Genomic DNA, 24,510 nt, shown 5'->3' on the forward strand with positions numbered 1-24,510 from the left:
CAGAGGGGAGCCAGATTAGTTCCTCTTATGGTTGGATTCCCAGGGGTGGAGGAGACAGAAAGTCTAGTGGAGGCTTCAGCAGACAGACAGTGGACCTCCAGCTGGACCCTGGGGCCCAAGGCTCTTCTTTGAGTCAGAGAACACTTGGCTGCTTGTCCAAAGATCCTCCTCTGCCTCCAGCTCCCCTGTTCTCAGAGAAGAACAGGGGCTTCTGGTGGATAGCCCAGGAGGCCCTAAGGGGCAGGATGGGCTCCTGCCTTGGGTTTAAAGGGGTGGGGTGGGAGGGGGTGAGGCGGGAGTAGAGGTGGAGTCGGGTCTGGAGGCTGACACCTGCAATTTCACTCTCTAACTTTCCAGCTCTAGCTTTAGGTGAGGAAAGCTTTGGGGGAGGGGGTCCAATTCTCCCAGATTACAAATCAAGTGCTCCAGATAGCATCATCTACCTTGAATCACTTCCATATCTTTCTTCCAGGAACCTGCAGGAGTTTCCCGAAATCCACGCTTACTGAGCACTTACTGAGTGTCAGGTCTCGTGTGTACATGTGTTTGATCTCGCTTCATCCTCACAACAGCCCTCAGAGTTGGCATCGGCCCCATTTTATCCGTGAGAATGGTGAGGCACAGACAGGTTAAGTAATTTGCCTCAGGTCACCCAGCCAGTAAGTGGCCAAGCTGGAACTTGAACACTAGTCACGTGGCTCCAAAGACCAGGTTTTTTGTGCTGGACATCCCTGGGGAGGCCCAGTGGCGGGGGAGGCCTGTGCCTGAAGTTGCAGAGGGCAGTTTCCAGGTCCTCCCAAACCTAGCCCAGGTTGTGAGGGAGGGGTCCAGTCCTTGGCATCCTCCCTTCCAGCCCTCCTGCCTCTCACCCCATCTTATCACCCCCTCTTGTCTTCCTACCTCATCTTCACTTGTTGTCTGCACCCAAAAGGTTTTGAGTGACACTGGATTTGTGATTCAACCAATAAGAATATTAATAATCCCTTATGGAGATTTATTGATGTCAAACTCCTTTCACATACTCAGTGTGCTGAAAACACCCCTGAGGCAGTCAAATGAGGAGATGGAGATTCAAAGACACTCGGGACTTGTCCAGGGCCACACCGCTGGCCAACATGGGGCTTGAGAACAGAGCTCAGTTTCCAGGCTCCTGGTTGGTATTTGGATATGGCAAATAGGATATGCCATCACGTGGAGCCTGACCTCTGACCTCAGGTCTCTGAGCACTTTTTGGATGACATTTGTCCTGCTCCAGGCCCTGTGCTGGGGGAGATTCTAAGGCCTAAGCCACACTCTCAGCCCCTGAGATGCTCAAAACACGGCAGAATAAGGAAGAAAAGCTGAGGAGTCACCCCAAGACCAAGAGCTGGTGTAAGCAGCGATGGGTGGGGGTTCCCAGGAGAGCCAATCGGAGGGATCACTCCTTCCAGGGGTGTCTGCATTTTTCCAGGGACCAAAACTCTTCCATAACCCTGTGTCACATTCATGGTGTGCACCATATCCAAATACCACTGATGCTATTATTTATTTGTTTAGATTGAATTTTTTTTCGTTTTACTCAAAAAAATTTGTAAAGGAAATTTTATATCACTACTTTAAATAGAAAGGTAACTGTGAAGATCAATTAAATTATAGCTGAATGTTGCTGGTGAAGACTCTGCGCCTGAGGGCTGCTCTCTTTTTCTAAAAAAGGACACGCGTTAGGAGCAAGTGTTAATGAGGTGTTAGAGACACATTAGCCCCTGACTGAGGCTTTTTCCTTGACTCATTACAAGGATGGAAAGAGGATAGAGAAGGGGGACAATTTTCTCACTCCATAATTCAATGTTATTAAAGGCTAACTAAAATCATCTCGAATGTGCCCCAGATCATCTCAATGCTGTCCATTCTTTGAGAACCAGTGGCACAGAAAAACGAACATTCGAGTGCCCAGGGTCAAGGTTGGTGTAATGTTCGGGGAGCAGACCCTCCAGCGGCAAGCCCCACAGGGCATTATGGATAACTCATGTCATCTTCTCTCTGCAAAAGAAGAGGATAGGTAGGCTTCTCAGCTTTTATATATCCTTTTACAACTTGCAGAGACTTTGTTAAGCATTTGAAGTTCTCAGATCCCTGGGTAGATTTCCTCTCTATTACAGTGGAGAAAGCTCAGGTAGAGATGGTTGCAGGGCCTCCTAAGACCATCCAGCAGGTTACCCAACGAAATACTGAGCAAACACTTGCTGGCCCTCTCTAGAGCCACCCGTCTTCAGGTGGGAGAACGGAGCACCCACTTTGTGCGGGAAGCCTATCCCCCAGGGAAGCAGTCCCACACCCTCGGAAGTTGATCCTGGAAGAAGAGCTTCTGGAGCAGTCATCTTGGGAGTCTGACCTCTGCCCTTGAAGCTGGACTCACCAGCCTTTGGGGGTCTCTCTCTTCCTCATTCCCATGGCTCCCACCCTGTTGGTCTCAGTGGTTACTCAGGGGAAGGAAAGACTAAGGGGACACAAACACCAAGAAAACAGGAATGCGTCACTGTCCAGAGCCCGAGACATCTGCCCTCCAGTGTCAGGGGCCTGGGGACCTCAGTTCCTGGCCTGCGCCTGCCTCCACATGGACAGCTGACCTGCTAGCCACCACTGGGGAGTTCCTCCTACACTTTGCAGCCTCTTCATGCTCCAGGTTCAAAGCACCTGGTTCCTGGGCCTCTGCCCAGCCAGGCCTTTCCAGCTCAGGGCTGGCTCTTGCGCCAAGGGACACACTTTTCATAACCGGTCTCAGCAATGTTTCTCCTTCCATTGAGACCCACCTCTCACCTTCAGAGTGTGGCATGGCAGTATGAACACACTTTGTTTTAATTAGACAATATATATCCATTGTAGAAAATACAAATTAGCAGAAAGAATAAGATTAAAAATCACTCAACCTCATCACCCAGAGAAAACTCTTATGAATATTTTGTTGTCTGTTCTCTGGATTTTTTTCCATGCATGCCCATCTTTTTTTCTCTATTGCTTTGGTAATGCTTTTTCATATCAGTAGTGAAAACTCTATGGCTTTGACCCTCAAAGTGTGGTCTGGGGACCAGCAACTCAGTATCCCTTGGGAGATTATGAGAAATGAAGAATTTCAGGTGTCACTCCAGACCTGTTGAATCAAAATCTTCATTTTAACAAGCCCCCCGGGGGAATTCCTGCGCATTAAGGTTTGAGACTGTGGCTATTTGGCATCATTTTTAATATTGTACTCCCAGGGAATACTTACCACCTTGTGGCTAAATTTTTCTTCTCAAATCCACCTATAGTTGGGCATTTAGGTTATAGCTAATATTTTCTCTGTTAACAAGGCTACAATGAACATCTTTATACATATTTGTTGCCTGTATCCCTTAAATTCCTAGAAATAGAATTTCTAGGTCAAGGGCTTCCGATGTTTATCGTCAAGTTGCTCTACAGAAAGGCTGTTCCAGTTTACACTCCTCCCTGCAATGTCCAGGAACCGTGAGATCCCTACACTCTGGCATCCTTGGTATTATCATTCGGTTACATCTTTGCCATCAGATCTGTGACAGTGTGTCTCAGGGTTGGCTCTGCATACATTTCCTTGGTTACTGGCCAGTTAAGCTGCACATTTCTCCATGTGAGTATCAGCCATTTGCATTTCTTCTGGCTGTGTGTCTACTGGGGTCTTTTGTATCCAAAGCCCCCCAGGATGAGAGTGAGAGATGTTGCTAATGAGGGCTGCAGGTGGCTTGGCCCAGTGCAAGTGGAGAGTTCTGCACAGAGTGAACACAGACAAGTGGACATGCCTGCTTGCACGCTCATGTCGGCTCTCTGTGGGTCCCAGCCTCATGCTGTGTCCAGACCCTAGAGCAAGTGCCCAGCCAAGCCTCTGCCTTCTGGCCTGGTGAGGACTGGGTGCTGGCTGCCACCCAGGATGGTGTTCTTAGGCCTGGCTGGACACCCCATGGTCCTCCAGGCAGACAAGCAGACCAGCCAGGTGTGCTGCGGGGAGCTGGCAGTGAGGACAATTCAGGGAAGTGACCCTGCCCAGTTGCAGAGCTCCTATCCCAGCAAGCATTGTGAGCCGCCCACTGGCCACTGTTGCTGAAGCTGCTGACCATGGCAGCAGGAAGCAGCACTTACTCAGCCCCGGCTGCACGTGGCTGTTTGCTGCCTCCCTCCGCCCAGGCTTCCTCCAGGCATAGCCTGCCCAGCTAGCAGCTGGAGGAAGTCGTGTGTGGGGAGGAAACAGGCAGGACCACCCCCCACATCCCCTGCAAGCCTGCACCTGTGCTCTGCCGGCCCTGCCACCTGTTGCCTGACTGGGCATGAGGCCTGACCGGGCGGGCCTCTGCAGCAGAGTGAGGCATGGGGCTGGGACATGGGGTGGGTCCTTGCCCCGGGGCAGGGAAATGTGGAGTGGGACCCCGCACTGACATTTACCGAATGCGCCTCTCCCTCTCCACAGCCACTGGGATGTATGTATTATTATCTCCCTCTGACAAACAAGGAAATCAAAGCTCAGAAAATAGGAGCAATAATAGCTTAACCCAGAGATTGCTTATTAGGCACCAGGAAGTCTGCTGAACACTTTGCAAGTGTTAACTTATTCAAGTCTCACAAGAATAGCGGGTACGAGAGTAGACCCATTTTCGGCGAGGAAACTGAGGCATGGAGAGGTGAAGGCACTTGCTCTAGGTCACACAGCCTGTCAGAGGCAGATCTAAGTGTCTTGACTCCGAAGTTCAGACCCTTAATCCCGTCTCCCCACCCGCTGCCCACCAGGTGACCCTTCCAGAGCCCCGGACCTGGCTGAGAGCAGCAGTGGGGAAGTTGGAAGGGGCCAGTCCACTGCCCTCATTGGATTGCCTCAGCACTGGCCACCCGTCCCCCGGGGAAGCACCCAAGCTGTCCCTCGTGTGGCACCATTCAGGGGGAGTCACCTGACCCTGGGCCTTTGTCTTGTCATTCTCTCCTGTGTCTCCTTCCCCCTGAGCAGGTGTCCATGGGGACTGTCTCTCAGATGCTGTGTCCTCCGGCTGTCTCTATCCTGCTCTGTGATGCCCTGACTCTGGGTTTCTCTGGCACTTCTCTCTGGTAGGCAGAAGGAGCAGAGGGGGAATTTACATGAAATGTAGCAAACGCGTTGTGGCACCCAGTTGCCATGGGCAGCAGAAAAGTGTCTCCCAGCTGGTTGCTGAATGGGTAGAGGATAAAGCAGAGGGGAAGGGAGGGAGGAGCCTGTTCAGGGGTTAGGGGGCCAGCAGGGCTGATGTCTGGAGCATGGGAAGAGACTGTTCCCCAGAACTAGGGAGGGTGCAGTGGCCCTGGGCCCTCACGTACCTCCTTTCACCTTCCACAGTGGCGGTGGTGGCCCCAGGCTGCCCCAAGCGCTGTGCAGCTGTTGCTGCTGATGCAAGCTGCTGGCTGTGGGAGGCTGGGAGGGCCAGGAAGAAGGAGGGAGTTGTTCTCAGAGTGAGGGTCTCTACGTAAGTCTGTTGACAAGCTTTCAAGTCCGCAAGATGGGACTCTGGGTTCACAACAAGATTCACTCTGTCCCAAGTGGTGCTCCAGGCTGGCCTCCAGGCCTTTGGCGATCAGGGTGGAGTCCAACCGCAGCTGTCATGGCAACCTGCATCTCTTCAGGACTGCACGGAAAGGCCTAGAGCCTGCAGCCCAGGGGACCAGGGGCTCAGAAGACGGAGCAATGGGCAAGTAAGTGCATGGATGTGCCAGGGGGAACCCTGCAGGGTAGGGCCCATAAAGGGGCCCGACGTTGGCCCAGCTGCTTCCTTCCAGTCCTTGCCTCTTCCCAGCAGTGTCTCCTGGGTCTGGCCTCACTAAGATGTGCTTCTGCCAAGCTGGCTGGCCTCCAGGTGGATTTGGGACAGACAGCTGGGATGTGGTGTTTCCCGCTCTGTAGAGACGGAGGCTGGAGATGGGGCCATAGTGGGGCTGGAGCCAAGAGTGCTGGGCCCCTCGGCTATGGATCTCAGCAGGATGGTGGGGTCACGGGTGGGTGAAGACTGGCCAGAATGTATTTAGTGAGGTTTCCCAGGGAGGGGATATGTCAAAGGATCAGGACCAGGTGGTCCCCATACCTCCACCCATTTTTTACCCAGGTGCCGGTGAGACCTGAGTGGGTCCCTCTGGAAGGCCAGCCAGCTGGTTATGAGGCCCCCTCCTGTGTCCTCACCCCATGGCTCTCACTCATTCAGAATAGTTCCTCTCCCTGCCAGGGTCAGGCAGCCTGCTGCAGGGTAGCAACAGGCACTGTTCACTCACCTCTTTTTCTTTTTTTTAAAGATTGGCACCTGAGCTAACATCTGTTGCCAATCTTCTTTTTATTTTTTCTTTCTACCCCAAAGCCCCCCAGTACATAGTTGTATATTCTAGTTGTGGGTCCTTCTGGTTGTGCTATGTGGGATGCCACCTCAGCATGGCTTGATGAGTGGTGCTAGGTCTATGCCTGGGATCTGAACCAGGGAAACTCCAGGCTGCTGAAGGGGAGCATGTGAACTTAACCACTCAGCCACGGGGCCGGCCCCTCACTCGCCTCTTTTTGAATCTCCTGGTGGACTTGGTCATAGCTGCCTGGACTCCTGATTCTGGCAAGGATGCCATGTTCAGCTCAAGACAACCTGTGCTTGGCTTTACAGGGCACACACGAATAATAACACAGCCCTTCCCCAATCCCTAGCTGCCAGGTTCAGCTTTGGTCCTTCTTCCTGTCCTTCCTTGTCTGGAACACTCCTATCCATCCCTTGAGGCCCAGGTCAGATATGAAGCTGTTCCTGCTCCTCCCCACCCATTCCAGGCAGAATCACTCATTTCCCCACTCTGTGTCCCCTTAGCACTGAGTGAATGAAGCTTCCCAAAGAGCCATTCTGAACTTGACACTCTCCTGCTCAAACATTTTCCACGGCTCCCCATTGCAAAAAAGCCTTTTGCACTTTTTGGCTTCCTTATCCCCTAGGCTGTACCAGAGGACCCTCCACTCCCATCAAATTGTCCCCCAGCCTTCCCCCAAACTTGGCCTGAACCTCCCCCTCTCTACTCTCTTGCTCAGGCTAAGGCCTCTTCCTGGAACACACACCACCATGCTCACCTATTGAAATCCTACCCACTCTGCAAGGCCTGCCAACTCCTGGTACCCTGGGAGGCTGATGGCTTCTGAAAAGGCATAAGAGAAACCTCCCTTGGGGGCCCAGGGTTCCTCTTCCATCCCCTCCCCTTTAGGGCTTTTGAACAACTCCCATGATATATTTCATAATTTGAACCAAGCAGCAGCTGACAGCCTCCCATTAATGTCCTATGTGAGTGCACATGAAGTGTGTCACTGTGTGTGGATGGATATACGCATATGGTCATGGGAAGATATAAGCAAGCATATGCACGGGGAGCTATGCATGTGTTTGGAAATGTGTAGGAATGAATGTGCCTTTGCACGTGTGAAAGTGTGTGTGTGCACATGTGTGCGCATGTGGGCCTATGCGGATGAACCTGTGCCTCTCGGCCAATACATGTGTGCACATGTGTACCTGTGTGGGTGTTTGTGTGTGTTGAAGGTGTGTGCTCATATATGCGGGTGAATCTCTATGTGCACCCGGATGGACGTGTCCTGGTGCACTTCCTTCCATCCAAGCTGGGGGTACTAGGGAAGGTCAAGGCTAGTCAGTTTGCCTTCCATGCACCCCCAATCTCCAGGGGTGTGAGGAGGGGCTGCACATTGCATCCCGACTTTTGACAGAGATAAATGAAGCACTCCTGTGAGGTTTCCAGGCCGTGGTGATGAGCAGCTGTGAGTGGCAGGGGTCTGGCCCAATGGTGACCTGGCCCCTGGCCTCCAGCCCTCAGCACCCCGTCTCCTACTGAGATGGCAACCAGACTAGGAGGGCTAGGGAGGGGTCCAACAAGAGATAATGATTCTGTCCTGGTCCCCAGGCAACAGGAGCCCTCCCTGGGCCTGTGCAGAGCTGCATATGTTGGGCCCTGGCACTGGGGATGGCAATGGGAACAGAGTCCCCGGGGGAAGCCAGGTCTGTGGTCCTCTTTCCTCTTCAGAGTAAACTTTGGAGGAACAAAGCAAGAGGTTAACACTGAAGGAGGGTCCACTCATGTGAACCCGCTTTAGATGGAACAAGGAGTTAGAGGTTTAAAGTGCAACAAGGAGGCTTAGGCTAGACTCGTTTACAAAGGCCACAAAATCTGTGTCTGCAAAGACCTCAACCGTGGGATCCATATCCACCCACAGGGCTGGAGGAGGGTGTCCGAGGCAGGAGACTCCTGGATGTCCTTTAGAAGTCCCCCCACACACTGTTCTGGTTCTGTCTCATGGCCTCTGCAGCTCTGAGGGGCCCAGAGGGGACTCTGAGGAGAGGATTAGCTGGGCCACTTCCGTGCGCTGCTCCCAAGATCCTTCTCGGCACTCCTCCCTCTAGAACCTTCTTATCCTCCATTTCCTGCTGCCCTCCCCTCACTTCCAAGTGGCTGCCCCAGCCTTGCCCCCAAAGTGCAAGTCACTCCCTCTCTGCTGCTCCAGAATTTGGGAAAGAAGCCACAAATTCTCCCAGCAGACCACCCCCAAGGGTCCAGCCCAGTCCTGCCTGGTCCCTGGAGCACAGCCCTGGACTTCCCATCCACAGGAGAGGTGCTTAGAGGCCCATACCCGAGGGGTGCCTCAGGAGGGCAGGGAGAGGGCAGGGAGAGGGCAGGCTTCGGTTGGCAGGATCCCTCACCAGGGTGGTCCTGAGGGTGCTGAGGCCAACTGAACATGAGAATGTGCCCCGGGACACCACATCCATGCTAGTGTCCTCCTTCTCTGAGGAGGTTTGGGGCCCCTGCCTTACCTTTCCTGGTGGCTTTCTCTTGCTCTCCAGGGAGTGGCCATGCGCGAGACCATGCAGAGATGTTTGGGGAGGGCGTGGAGGGAGGGTGGGTGCCCCCCAACGCCCTGGACTCCCCTCCTCCTCCTGGAGCTCCTGTGCCCTCCTTGGGAGGTCTGACCCAGGCAAGCCCAGAGACAAGGGAAGGAGGTCGTTAATCACCATTATTTATTATTTCTTATGTAATGGGTGTTATGAAACATGGGACCTTGTACCAGGCATGACCGGGAATATGCCAAAGACAGTCCCTACCAGTAAGAACTTCCCATGGGATGACCAGGTAGGCCAGAAGCCATCAGGCAACTTGCAGACCAGTCTGGAAGGAGGGGTGTAGGCCTGACTGGGCTCTTGTTGGAGGTGAGTCTGTCTGCTGTGACTGCTCACTGCCTCTGAGAGCCCAGAGATAGGAAGGGGGCTGGGTTTGGGGGCCCCCTACACCACAGCAGGCCCAGATCATCTCTGGCTCCAGGGTGGCCTGGGTCACAGCTGGAGCTGTCACAATATTGACCCAGAAGGAGATAACATCCAAAAGGCTTGGAGTCCCAGTCGGACAAGTAAGAGGACGTCGCTGGAAAAGATCCCTGGCCCCTAGGGGGATCAAACTAAATGGGGCTTTAATAGGTCTCTTCCAGCTCAGGTTTCATGGGTAATTGGAAGCAGGTTCTGAGCTGAGCAGAGTGGGCTGGCCCTAATGGCCTGCTGGTGACTGAGGTGGGACAGGGCATGCTGCCTCCATGCCACCCCACACGTCCCACTGTGGCCTCACTGGGGGCTTCCGGACTCCCTTTATTCTGCTTCCGAAGTGCTGCTGGCTTAACCCCTTCAGAGGAAGAACCCGCAGTAAGAAGGTGGATGGAGATTTGAGTCAGAGCTAGCTTACAGGGGAAAAGAGAAGCCCGTCCTGAGCCAGACACGCGCTAGGCCTTCATTCATTCATTCATTCATTCAAGAAATCTACATTAACATTTAAAGCTGGCAACAACCCTTTAAAATAGAACCCTTACATTTTTTTAATTACAAAAGAGTACATACTTGTTGAAATAAAATTCAAGCAACATCAAGGTACATTAAGTAAAATATAAAAATTCTCCTCTCCCACACCCACTGCTCTGTCCCTCCCTCACGACTCCCATACTCCAGGGATAACCTCTGCCTATCGCTTATCAGATGTCCTTCCAGATCATCTGCAATGCATCCTGTACCACATCCTGCTGTTTTCATTCAACAATGCATCACCAATACCCTTCCAAGGCAGTAAGTAGAGTGTGGATAGTCCTCACTCCCACTTTAAAGATGAGAAAACTGAGGTTCAGAAAGGTTTAATGCTGTCCTAGGCTGCACAGCCAGGCCTTGTTCTCACCCTGCCACAGCTTCCAGCCTCTTCCTGCAGAGGGTAGATAGGATGGAGCCCAGAGGCTGGAAAACTGCTGAGGGAGGGTTGGGATGGAGTGGAGTGGAGAACGAGAAGGAAGCAGCTGGCTAGGGAGGGGGTTCAGGGCTGCTTGGAGCGCAGCGGCGCCACTCCTCCAGCATCCCTCAGGAGCCCGCTGTACTCATGCACAGGGGCCTGGGGCCCTGGAGGCCTTGACTGGGCAGGCTGGTCAGCTGGCAGCGGAAGAGTTTTCAAAGCAAACCTGGCGAAAGGGAAGGAAGGATTGCATTTCAGCCCCAAATATGCCTGGGACACGTACATTTCTCCACTGGCTGGCCCCTCCCTAGGCCTAAAGGGGCATTTCTAGCCTCACACCATTGGGTGCAGGCCACTGCCCCTGCCTGCTAATGCCTGCCAGATGGGCCTGTGTTCTCCCTCTAGGGCTACGGTCCTACATTCCCCTGTGGCCTCCAGCCACCTGGCCTCCAGCGACATGTCCATCTGCTGAGGGCGGGCATTCCTTACTGCAGTTGAGACCCTGAGAGGCCAGGACCAGCTCCTACATCAGGGAAGGGACTGAGGGGACAGGGAGGTGGGGGGCCAGCCCAGCCTGTGCCTCAGCCTGAAGTATAAACAAGACAGGCTCTGAAAAGGTCGTGACCCAGAGGCCTCCACTCCAGCCACCCAGCCTTCCTCCTCCTGCCTGGGACCTCCAAGGGGAAGCTGAGAGAACACAGGATGGTCAGGGAAGAAAATATCCATGTTCCTACTAGGCAGACATATGCATTCTCAGCCAGGCACACGCACGCACATGCACACTCATGCACACACCCACTGATGCAGAAAGGGAGAACACGGCCTAGGCATGGCACAGCTGCCCATCAGAGATGGCTTAAGGGATGCCGCCAGTAGAGCAGAGGAATGGACCAGGTGGCCTTTGGGGAGCTCTCCATTCCTAAGTCTGTCTGGAAAAATGCTCCCACAAGGACCACCCAGACCTGGGATGGAATCACAGAGATTCTCCCACAAGGTACTCAGGTCATTTGGGGAAGAGGACACTGATCCACTCACTTTGCCAATATCCTTGGCAAACCTACTCTGTGTCAGGCACCATGCTGGGCCCGGGAGCACACAGGGCATCTGCAAGGCTCCACTTGTACCAGGCCCCGCTGGGCATATGGGGAAGAGAGTCCCTACCAGCAAGAGAGGAGCCGATTCCTCCCCACCGGCGGGGGTGGGCGGGGTGGGGGGGCGCTGCTGAGCAATCACTGAGGGGCTGCAGAGTGGTCTTCAGCCAAGCCGAGGCCATACCTAGGATGAAGACCCTCCAGCCCCGCCCCAGCTAGTGCCCAGCTTACAACAAGCCTGGGACGGCCCATGTCTCCTCCCTGCCCACACCCCACCCTACCCCCACAGTTCTGGCCCTGGCTGGGGCCCCAGAAAGGAAATCACTAAGGAGGATTGAGTGTCAATTCACAAACTAATCCGATCAGCGCAAACAGCTACAGCACAGGCTGTTCCCGCGCCGCAGCCCCCTCCCCTGCTCTGTAGACCCTGGCGGCTGCTGGCGGGCAGGCCTGGCCCCTGCCTGGCTGCGAGGCCAATTACAGCGGCCTTAATCACCACAGTGGCGGCGGCGCGGCGTGAACAACTGTCTGCCCATCAGTCTCCTTCCCGGGGCGACGTGGAGGGGATGAGCCCTTGCAGCTCTCCTCAAAGGAGCAGGAGCGTGAAACTGGATCCCAACAACAACCCGGTGGCCGCCGTCCAGGGGAACGCCTGGCTCCTCTCGCTGCCTGCTGGTCTTCTGTGTGTTTGCCGGGCTCCTGCTGCACTGGGGTGGAGGGCCCACAAAGACAGGCCTGGGGACTGCGCATCCCCTGAGCACTAACGCCATTGCCATTGCTCCCTCCTAGCCGCCATTGCTTCCGACAGCTGAGCTGGGGAGGCGGGCGCTCCCTGCCAGTCAGAGCAAATTAGGTGCCCGGACGTTGAGGTCTGCTTGGCATTTCCTGTGTTGGCTTTGGCTGGTGAGGCCAGGCCAGTGGGCTGCCCTCTTGACCCAAACTGAGTCGAACAGGCACGTCCTGGACTCTGGAGCCCATTGACTTCTGCTCTCTGCCCCACAGGGAATCCTGTTCCGGAAAAAAGCTCACCCCTCCCCGCCTGGGTTCCCACTGAGCTGCCTTCCCTTGCCTTGTAGGGTGCTCTGACGCCTGAGGCCTGGCCAGCCCCCAACCTGGCTCATCTCAATGCATGTTCCTCAGGCTCAGGAATGGAGCCCACGGAATTTGCAGGCCTCTGAGCATCCCAGTGCCTCCTGGATGTGGTAAAGCCCCTTGGCCTGCAGACCCCCGGGGCTGGGGTTCAGTGGGGGGCTCTGAGCTCCTCTGATCTTTGGCTCCCGTCTGTCTGTGGAATAATTTCCTCACCCAAAGCCCTGTCCTTTGCCTGGACCCCAAGGAGCCAGGAGCTGCTCTGGGCGGCAGCACCTGGGTCCCAGCTCGAGACCATGCAGGAGCTCCCATAAGGACCAGCTTCACGTGCAGGCTTTAGCATTTCCAGCTCCTGTTCCTCAGCCCATGTTTTCTTTGGCTTTGGGTCTTTGAGACACCAGATTGTCTAAAACAAGATGATACTCGTCTACTCATGATACTCATTTTCCCAAAGAGCAGAGTCTGCAACACAATCAGGCTCTTTGTGTGCAGTGCGGTCCCCAGCCACCCCTTCCCCAGATGCCCCATCCCCGCCCCAGCCAGGTCGCCTTGGGGCATGGAGCACTCCTCATTCCCAGTGGCCAGGGGTCTCTGGCCTAAGATATGGCAAAGCTGGGCAGAGAGGGCAGAGCTAAATCCCACCCCATAGACCATCACTGGTCCACACTTCTTTCCTCTCTCCTCCCCAGCCTCGGGGGCCAGCAGAGCCTGTGAGAAGCAGCAGGAAATGGGAATTCTCTAGAGCACAAGCCCTAGAGTTAGAGATTCCTGAGTATGAATCCAGCTCTACTGCACACCAGCTGTGTGCCTGGAACAAGTACCAACTGGCTGTGAAACTCAGTCGCCCTGTCAGTAAAATGGGGACAACAAGGGTTCTGTAGCATATGGTTTGTGAGAGGGGTCAACGAGCCTAGCCTATAGTAATCCCTCAATAAATGGCTACCATTTACACATCTATCCCTCTGCATGGAGTTGGCTGAGCAGCCACTAAGGGGTCTGTAGAATGATCCCGGGCCAAGTTTAGGCCACACATAGGATGGAGACTCTGCACCCCTACCCCATGGTTGCTTCCTTGCCCCTAGGCTGGCTCCACACTGCTGTCTCCCTGAGGAGGCTGCAGGCCCGGGCTGGCTCTCTCCCGAGCCCCTCTGCCCCAAGGCCATCAAGAACTCGCCACCCTAACTGGACAGGTCAGCCCGCCAGGGCAGAGCGGTCTCAGGGGGCACGAAGATGATTGGGTACCCAAAGTCCCTGCCTGTGCAGGTCTCCGCCTCTCTCCAGGGAAAGAGAAGGCACAGCACAAGCTCCCCAGCTTCCCGGGCCAGGCACACAGTGCTAGGAGTTTGCTGAATGTGTGATGAAGGGACAGGCTCTGGACTTCCTGCACTGCTCGTGGGAGGAGCAATAGGCATAATTTTTCTGGAAAGCTTTGGGTGATAGCTATCAAGAAGACGAGGAGTGTTTATCACTTTGATGCACAATTCCACTTCTGGTACCATCCCCTGGGAAATAATGTGAAATGTCAGAAGTCGGGCAGGGCTGCAGGAGGGCCCATAAAAATTTCTACAAAGATGTTCTTCTTAGCGTCGTTTGTAATAGCAAGAATCAACAAAACAGAGAAGACGCCTCAGTATCCATGGCAGGAGACTGGTTAAGTACATTATGCTATATCCATCCCCACAGGGAAGTAAAGAGGAAGCACTGAAAATTATGTTTAGGAAAAAATTTTAATGACACATCAACATCTGAGTAAAAAAATCAGGATATCTAACTGCTGACAGAGTATAATCTTAATTATGTGAAAAAATAGTTTATGAATGGGTAAACAAAATGTGATGTATACAATGGAATATTATTCAGCCTTAAAAAGGAATGAATTCTGACACACACTACAACATGGATGAACCTTAAGGACGTTATCCTAAGTGAAATAAGCCAGACAGAAAAGGACAAATACTGTATGATTCCACTTATGTGAGGTATGTAGAGTCATCAAATTCATAGAGACAGAAAGCAGCATGGTGGTTGCCAGGGGAGAAGGGGGAGTTAGAGTTCATGGATAGAGTGTCAATTTGGGAAGATGAAAAGTTCTGGAGATGGTGATGGTTGCATAACAACGTGAATGTACTTAACACCACTGAACTATACAGTTAAAAGTAGTTAAAATAGGGGGCCGGCCCCGTGGCCGAGTGGTTAAGTTCGCGCACTCCGCTTCAGCAGCCCAGGGTTTCACCGGTTTGGATCCTGGGCACGGACATGACACCACTCATCCGGCCATACAGAGGCGGCATCCCACATGTCACAACTAGAAGGACCCACAGCTAAAATGTACAACTATGTAGTGGGGGGATTTGGGGAGAAAAAGCAATTAAAAAAAAAAGATTTAAAAAAATAGTTAAAATGGTAAATTTTTTATTATGGATATTTTGCCACAATAAAAAAAGGTCATAGGGAAATACATCAAAATGTTCATAATAAATATTTTTTAGTAAAGGGATTATGGCTGATCTTTATTTCTTTTAGTTTCCAACATCTTGCCCCTAGAAAATGAGCTTTTTTGTTTTGTTTGTTGTTTGTTTTAAGGAAGTTTACTCCAGCATCTCCCAGATGTGCACAGGGGTGGGGGAGGGGGGAGAGGCGGGGTCCAGCTGCAGCTGGAATTGAGGGGAGAAGCACTGCTTGCTGGGGAGCGGTGGCTCCGAGAAGGCTTGGGGTCTCCCCTAAGCTCTCCCCCCGTTATTCACCCGCCTCTCCCTCTGCCTGGCCTGTATGTTCCGGCCTGGCCCAGGAGCCTCTCCCCAGGAACAGCACTGTCCCCAGCCTGAAGGGGCTGCCCCAGCCCTAGTGGGAATGCGGGCTCGGGGCTTTCTCAGACGGTCAGTACCCACGACGCCTTCCCGCTGCTGCTCCGCCCCAGCCCAGCTGCAAAAACAACAGCCCATACCCAAAGCCCTGTTATTGCAGCCTGGACTGTGCAGAGGAAGGAGTGGGGCTGGGGCCTGGCAGCCACAAACAGACCGAGGGGCAGGGGCACACTCGGGAGTGGGAGAGTCCTCTCCTGTTCCCCTGGGGAAACTTGGCTCTGAGGAGGTGGGGAAGGGGCTTGTGGAGGCCTGGGGGACTGAGGGCCAACTCTGCCAGTGGCCTCCCTGGCTCCCTGGGGACCGCAGGGGGTGGGGGCGGAGGTGGGAAGGAAGTCAAGCCACTTGGGAACCCGCTGAGCCAAGCCGTGGGCAGGAGGCGGCACCACCGTGGCTCCTGGGCGGGCCAGGGCCAAGGCTTTCCCACGGGGTATGACTGGCCACTGCGCTCTGCAGAGCCGTCCACCCCAGGCTCCGGCCTGTGAGGCCCCGGAGGAGTCCCTGCGGTCTTCCCTTCAGGGTGTAGGGGATGGCGGGTGGGACTCAGAGCCCAGAGGGCTCTCCCTGTCTGCCCCCCAGCACCCTCAGCTTTGTGCTGGGCATCCTAGCAAGGCCAGGGCACAGCTCTCAGAGGCCTGCCACTCAGCTTTCTCAGCATCAGCTCCAGTCTCATCCACTGGCTCCTTACTCATGTGACAGGGTAGGGACACAGGGCTCATATCACCAAGATCCTGAAAGTCTCAGAGACTGGTGGAAGCCTGGCCCGTTTGACCCCTAAAGGCCATTTCACCCACTCTAACATGAAGGGGTGGCTGCTGCGTAATTAGGAGGCACTGTGGAGGTCTCTGGAGACAGATGAACCTGGGTTAGAGCCTAAGCTCTTCTCTACCAGCTCACCTCTGAGCCCCGGCTCCCTCCACTATGAAAAGAAGGTAACGTTTCCTGCGTAGTCTTGTAAGGTTTATATATAAAGTGCCAAAATATACACAAGAATATTTATAGCTTACATTCACCCACCTCCCAAAAAGACTGGAAACAACTCAAATATCCGTTGAAGGAAAACGAATACATAAATCGTGATATAGTCACAACGTAGGTGCTTAATAAGTGGAAGACACTGCGACTCATCACCCAAGCCCCAAGAAATTAAATTGGGAAGAAGTTTCCAATCTCAATTCTCAGTTCAGCCCCCCACCTGCCACATTCTGTAGAGAGCATGCGGGGAGCATGCGTGAGTAGTCCCTGTGCCTTTTTGTTTTCTACTCTGGTCAGGAACCAGTTAATCAAAGTCCCCTCTGAAGTTAGACAGTGACTGTCTGTTGTTAAGGATGTTCCTGGCCACAGGCATTAAACCAGGGACAGAAACTATTCCAGGGAAGGAGGGCAGCCCGATGGGAGAGGGTGAGCCTCAGGCTGGTGGGAGCCACCAGCAGCTTCTGTTTGCAGGTTAGTCACCCAGTGTCACTTACGCACCAAGGGTGGCAGCAAGCTGCTCTGACCCAGGGCCCGAGCTTCCTGATGGCTGCAGCATCATGCAAGGTCTGCTGCTGTTCTGAAACACTCTCAGGTGGTTACAATAACTCATTCATTCTTGAAAGAGAGGAGTTAGAGAAATAAAAGCTGGTGTTAGTTGTCTCTGGATTACCTGGTCTTCAAAATTACAACTAGATCCTTATTAAATACATTAAAATCACCTTTTATGAAGATTTTATTATTTTTTTTAAAGAAATTTTTTTTTAAAGATTTTATTTTTTTCCTTTTTCTCCCCAAAGCCCCCTGGTACATAGTTGTATGTTCTTAGTTGTGCGTCCTTCTAATTGTGGCATGTGGGATGCCGCCTCAGCGTGGCTTGATGAGCAGTGCCATGTCCGTGCCCAGGATTCGAACCGACGAGACACTGGGCCGCCTGCAGCAGAGCGCGCGAACTTAACCACTCGGCCACAGGGCCAGCCCCTGAAGATTTTAAAAAACTTCTCTTGATATGTAGTGGGTATCCAGACCTACTGCTTTAAAGATCAATAGTAGTACAACGTCTCTAAATCTTTGAGATATGAAATGTCACTGTTATCAGCATCTCCACTGACACACAAGATCACCCAGCTTGGGAGAGGCAGACCTAAGATCTGAACTGAGATCATATGACTTCCAATCCCAAGCTTTTAAACAGTTCAACGTTCAACTACACTGCTACCATAGCTAAGAGGATAAGTGGCTACTGGGCCTTGGTCTTCGCTTTTTTTTTTTTTCCAAATCAGAGACTATTTGTTTTTGTTTACCTAGGTGCTTGGTACATTCCCACTTAGGATGAACCTATCAGTTGTGGAAAAACTGATCTGTTGACTGGAACCAGCTCACTTCGTAGGGCTGTTTAAAGACCAAAAGAGATATGGAATATAAAAGCCTTTAACTAAAAGGCAAAATCCTCTACAGTGTAAGGGATGGTGCCGTTTATTATTATGGGCTGTTTTCCAACACGCAACATGACACTTGGTATAAAGGTGCTCAATAAATATTGTTACATGTCAAATATGTTGATCTATGAAGAGCAATTGTTAATACGCAGTCCTAACAATGATAGGGTAGTGTTTTTTTCTAATCACATGCCCGGATCCCACTACCTGTGTCTGTCATTAGAATTTCTGTTCAAATTCCTAGCAATTGACTGTGTTTAAGTGACAGGAAATCTCAAGAACAGAGCCAGATCCCACAAAAATACAAACCCACATTTAGAACAAGCTTAGCTTCTAGTCAAGCAGGCAGAAGAGTGGCTCTACCTTTAGGCCTGGCTAGATCTAAGGGTCTACATCAGCTCAGTTGCTCTTTCTCTCTCACTCTAAGATCTTGCTCTGCTTGCTTCTGCTTCTCCTGGAGCAGCTGCCTGACTTGCTCCTGCAGACAAGCTTTCTCCATGAGGCAGGAAAGCTGGCCACTGATAGTCCCAAGCTGACCTCCTTATGATCTAAAGGAGAGAACATGATCTAAAGGAGAAAAGCCTGCTTCCTTCAAGGGTCCATATAGCAAATCACAGGGAAGGACTGAATGGCTTTGCACAACCAATCAGTGGAGAAGTGGGGCGACTGACCAGACCTGAGTGGTGTGCTTGTGGCTAGGGGCCACTTGAGGCACCAGGAGACCCTGGGACTGACAGTTCCACCCAAATGACATGGGATGAGGAGGAGCAGTTCCCAAAGGAAAGCGGGTGTAGGGCAGACAAAAACAACAGGTGTCCACCACAATAGCACTTGTTCTCAGGTTGCGTAGAGACATGACTTATCCATGAAAACAATCAGAGAAGGATAAAAACAGTAGCGCATTCACATGCCGCAGCGTTGAGTCAAAGTCCTTCAGGAAAAGGAAGTGATCTGATGGCCTAAGGAGATTCTTTAGAACAGGAGGAGAAAGACGCAAATATTTTAGTCAGCCTCCCTCCGCCCAGTTGAGGATTATCATCATAATCACCTTATTCCCCAAATTAAGTTTGGAAACTGTGATTTGACAATCATGCAGACAATTAGTCAGAATGTTTGAAATTGGGACACTTTGGAAAAATCTGGAAGATTTGGTCAAAATAATCATACTCCTGGTTAAGAGAATGGGCCTGATGAAGGATTTCTTACTTTTCTTCTCTGTCTTAAATAACTTTTCTTTCTGATTATAAGTGGGATGTGTTTATCGTAGAAATTTTAGAAAATACAGAACAGTTCAAAAACGAAAATAAAAATCACTCTTGTACTTGTTAGGAATGGGGGCGATTGCAAGAGACAGAAACTCAAAGATCACAGTGGCCTAAACAAGACTGCAGTTTATTTTGCTCACAGCTACATGAAATCCAGAAGCCCAGGTTGGTGCGGGCGTCTGCTCCACAGAGCCCTCAGGTGCCCCGGCTTCTTCCAGCTCACCACTCTGCCATCCCTGCCGTGTGGCCTGCATCCTCGACATCTCAGCTGCCAGAGCAGAAAGGCAGCAAGAAAGAGCAAGGGATAAAGAGGCCAAGGATCCATGCCAGCTCTCTCCTAGGGAAGGTTCTCAGAAGCAGCAACACTTTCACACGATCCCCTTGTAAGAATGTGGTCACATGGCCACATCTACCTGCTGGGGAGCCTGGGGAATGCAGGCTTTACTCTAGGTGGCTATTTGCCCTGATAAAACTCTATCACTAGAGAAGAATGGCTTTTGAGGCAATGAGCGGTCTCTGATAAATCAGTAATCATACTTTCCAGAGACAGACACTGTTAACATCTTGGTACATGTCATTGAAACACACACATATCCACACACCCACCCCAAACCTATATAGATAGAGAGATAGTAGATAGATTAGATAAACAGACAGATGGTATATATATACACGTATTTATGTATAGGTTTGTGCGTATGTGTAAGTATGTGTGTGCGTGTGTGTATACATATATTTTATATATAAAATACATATGAATAACATACATTTTTTAATGAAATTGAGATTCCCACCAAATATACTCGTTTCATATCCTGATTTTTTGAAAAATTGCAGACTTTAAAGAAAGTCTCTTTTATTATCTATTTTAGCACTGAGTTATTTAACAGTTATAGCTAAGAGTAATGTAATGTGGCTGTACTGTAATTTCCAAACCAACTTCCTAATTTTGAATATTTCTGACTTTTGTGTAATAAATAATATCATGGAAAATATTATGGACAAATCTTTGTGCCTATTTCTGATTATTTCCTTAGGATAAATTTCTAGCCATGGGCATGCTAGTTTAAAGGGTATGAATGAACATTCTTACAGTCTTTTGCTATGTTTTTCCAAATTGTCCTTCTGAAAGGTGTTTCAATTTACAATCCCACAGCAATATATGAGAATTGGGCCAAGTTCCTAAATATACTAATATTGCAACACTAATTACAGTCAAATAGTTGGTATCCTGAACATATAAATAGATCTCAAATAAACTAGAAAAAGATAAATACCCAATATCCAGATGCTTTGGGCTGCAAGTGACAGAAAACCCCATTTGAAATTATATAAAGAGAGAAATTTATCACTTCATATAAGAAGAAGTCTACAGGTAGGGCAACTTCTGGAGTTGCTGATTTCACACAACGACTTTAATAAAAGACACCACAATACATAGACTGAGAGGCTTGGAAGCAAGACTGTTGGGTTTTTATCCCAGCTCTTCCACTTGCTGGGTGTGTGAAACTGAGCAAGTTACTTATCCTATTTATGCCTCAGGTTCCTCTTTTGAAAATGGTTATATTAATAGTATCTATCTCATAGGATTGGTGTAAGGATGAAAAAAGTTAACACATGTAAAATATCCAGTATGTGTTGATATTACCAAAAGCCTAGGTTCTTTCTGTTTTTCTTTTCTGTCACCCTCAGCATGTTAACTTTATCCTCAGTCTTGAGGCCGCATGGTCACAACATAGCTGCAGTAACTCCAGGCATCATATCCAAGAAGACCAGAGGTAGAAGAAACTAAGTAGTCTTCTGGTTTTTTCTTAAGAACAGGGAAACCTTTCCAGGAAGTCCTAAATAGATCTCCCCCATATGCCACTGGCTAGAAAATAGGTTACCCTACACCATTCTATAAAAAAAGGAGAATAGAATTACTATGATTGGCTTAGACCAATCAGGATTTATCCATAAGCTAAAACCACTTCCCCTATGGGTAAAAACCAAACAAAATCAGTGATTTTTAACAAGGAAGAAGAAAGAAATGGATATTAGGTGCACAACCAGAGTGCCTGCCATATATGACATTAGCAAAATGGGCAAATCACATGCAACGGCAATTCATAAGAGACAAAAAGCAAATGGTAAAGAAACATGAAAAAACGTTCATCTTGGTTAATGAATACAGAAATGCAAATTAAACAGTTTTTGTATTTTCTCTACCAATTTGCCAATGATGAAAAAAATGATAATCATCTACAATAGCAACAAATATATAAGGTGCCTAGGAATAAATCTTACACAAGATGTGCAAGACCTATATAAAGAAAATTACAAAATTATACTGGATGACATTAAAGAAGACCTAAATAAATGGACATATATACCATGTTCATGGACAGGAAGACTCAGTACCTTAAAGATGTCAATTCTCAAACTGATTTAAAGATTTAAAGCACTTTCAATCAAAATCTCAATAGTTTTTTTTTTGAGGAATAGACAAGTTATTTCCAAAATATATATGAAAGAGATAAGGCCCAAAACTAGTCAAGATCCTCTTAAAGAAAGGAATATGGCAAAGGGGATTTTTATTATCTGATAGCAAGACTATGTTTTTATTAATAAGACAATAGTAATTAAGAATATGTGATGTTGGTTCAGGGATAGGCAATTTAGCAATGGAACAAAATAGAGGGCCCCCAAACAGACTCACACATTACAGTAACTTGAAATAATTACAGTGGTAGCATTGAAAATCACTGGAGAAAGAATGGAAAAAGAAAATAGAATTGAATTCCCATCTCTCACCCTCCATAGAAAGTAATTCAAAATTATGTGTAGAGACAAAATTGTAAATTATTTAGAAGAAAATACAAGAAATTATCTTTATGACTTTAGGGAAAGATTTTTTAAAAATAAAATACAAGAGGCATTAACTATAAAAGACAAAGTTGATAAATTTGACCATGTTAAAACAAAGAACTCTGTTCAAAGACATCTTAAAGTGAATACAAAGACAAGCCATTATCTGAGAGAAGATATTTATAACACAAATGACTGAAAAAGATTAGTATTCAGAATATATAAGGAACTCCTAAAAATCTATTAGAAAAAGATTTTTTTTTAAAGCCAAAAGTAGGCAAAAGACACAAATAGATATTTCACAAAGGAGAAAAAACACATGGCCAGTAACCATGTGAGAAAAATGAACAACCTCAATAGTAATCAGGAAAACAAATTAAGATGACAATGAGATATCCTTTTATATCCACCTGATTCCTCCAAAATAAAACAGGTGATGACACCAAGTGCTGGTAAGGATGTAGATCAGCTGGAACTCTAAGTTCCGCTGGAAGGAGGACACATCAATTTTACCACTTTGGAAGACTAGCACTGTTTGTAACGTTAAATACTCACATAGCCCATGACTCAGTTGTTTCACTTGTAGGTGTGCCAAAGTATACACAAGAATATTTATAGCTTACATTCACCCACCTCCCCAAAAGACTGGAAACAACTCAAATATCCGTTGAAGGAAAATAAATACATAAATTGTGATATAGTCACATGATGGAATACTATGCAGCAATGCAAACGAGATAACCACAGATACATGGTAGCAACATGGGAAAATTTCAGGAACGTCATATTGAGTGGAAAAAGCAAGTTGTAGAAAATGACATTATAATACCCCTTGTAAAAAACTCAAAAACAAGCAAAGCTCAACAACATGCTTTTTAGGGATTGTAAATATATAATCAATTATTTTTTTATAAAGCAAAGAAATATCAATCAAAATTTAGATTAGTGATTATCCTTGGGTGTGGGAAAGGCAGGGAAATAGGGTAGGAGAATTGTACACACATCAGTGTGACGGTATCAGCAGTATTTTAGTTTTTTAAAAAAATATATCACATTTTGGGGCTGGCCCCGTGGCCGAGTGGTTAAGTTCGCGCGCTCTGCTGCAGGCGGCCCAGTGTTTCGTTGGTTCGAATCCTGGGCGCAGACATGGCACTGCTCATCAAACCACGCTGAGGCAGCGTCCCACATGCCACAACTAGAAGGATCCACAACTAAAATATGCAACTATGTACTGGGGGGCTTTGGGGGAAAAAAGGAAAAAATAAAATCTTTAAAAAAAAAATATCACATTTTTTTAATTGTGGTAAAACGCACATGACATAAAATTTACCATATTAACTCTTTTTAAGTCTGCAGTTCAGTGGCATTAAGTACATTTACATTGTTGTGTAATGTAAATGTACATCCATTATCCACCATTCATCTTTAGAACTCTTTTCATCTTGTAAAACCAACTCTGTGCCCACTGAACAATAACTTTCCCCTCCCTCCAGCCCCTGACAACCACCATACTACCGCCTGTGTCTATGCATTTGAGAATTTTAGTTTTTAAGTTGAGAGATGGGTTCGTGGGTGTTCATTTTGTTGTCATGCTTCATAACTTGTGTATATATATGTTATACACACGCACATATACATATTCTTTTGGATGTATAAAATAGTATGTACCTTATTTTTTTAATGGCTTGATATCTGGAAAAATAAAGAATGACAATATCCAAAATTGGCCAGAACATGGTAAATGCTAACAAGCATATAAATTGATACAATCTTTAAGACGTTCTAAACTTAACACACAGGAAAACTGACAAATAGTTTATGGCTTTTGGGATCTACAGTGTTTTCAATTTTGGTTTCTAATTATTCGTTGCTAGTGCTTAGAAGTATGACTGGTTTTTGTGTGTTGACCTTGTATCCTGCTAAATTCACCTCTTAGTCTTAGGAAGTTTTTTGTTATTATTTTGATTCTGTGGGATTTTTCTATGTAGACATCCTGCCTTCTCTGAATAGGGACAGGTTTTTTTTCTTGCCTGTCTGTATGCTTTTAAAAATTATTTCTTTTTCAAGCCTTATTCCACTAGCTAGGACTTTAAGTACAGGATTGAATAGGAGAGGTGAGAGTGCACATCCTTGCTTTGTTCCTGACCTGAAGCAGAAAGAAGTCTTTCACCATTAAGTATGATGTTAGGTGCAGGATTTCGTAGACGCTCTTCATCAAGTTGAATAAGTTCCCCTCTATTTCTAGTTTTCTGAGAGTTTTAAAAATCATGAATGGCTGTTGAATTTTGTCAAAGGCTATTTGCATCAACTGATATGATCATGTGGTTTTCCTTTTAAGAGTGTTAATATGGTACATTAAATTGATTTGATTTTCAAATTATGAAAGCTTTGCATTCCAGGTTTAAATTCTCCTTTGTAATTGTGTTCATCTTTTTATGTATTGCTGGATTTGATAATTTGTTGCAGATTTTTGCATCTATGCTCATGAGGGATATTGGGCTATAGTTTTATTTTTTGTACTCTGATTTTGGTTTTGATATAATCTTTTTGGAGGGCAATTTGTCAATTATAACAAAAGTCAGAAATGTGTGCGCCCAAGGATTCTACTTCTAAGAATTTATCTTAAGGAAATTAATCAGAAATTCTCACTACATACAGACTTCGGGTTCAG

General features: G+C 48.6%; 1 long non-coding RNA gene across 3 annotated transcripts; it reads right to left on the bottom strand.

Annotated features, from left to right (window-relative positions):
- Positions 1-1,500: 1,500 nt before the first annotated feature.
- On the bottom strand, positions 1,501-9,037 carry LOC106782522 (uncharacterized). Of its 3 annotated transcripts, none has more exons than XR_002803537.2 (4): positions 8,832-9,037; positions 5,326-5,673; positions 4,931-5,076; positions 1,501-2,019 (listed from the first exon to the last, which is right to left on the bottom strand). It is a non-coding gene; the product is annotated as an uncharacterized lncRNA (long non-coding RNA). The 3 variants fall into 3 exon arrangements; XR_011431864.1 differs by having other exon boundaries at positions 5,326-5,651; positions 8,832-9,033; XR_011431865.1 differs by having other exon boundaries at positions 4,926-5,076; positions 8,832-9,006.
- Positions 9,038-24,510: the final 15,473 nt, after the last annotated feature.

This window comes from Equus caballus, chromosome 24 (genome assembly GCF_041296265.1).
Source record: "Equus caballus isolate H_3958 breed thoroughbred chromosome 24, TB-T2T, whole genome shotgun sequence".
NCBI lineage: Eukaryota > Metazoa > Chordata > Mammalia > Perissodactyla > Equidae > Equus > Equus caballus.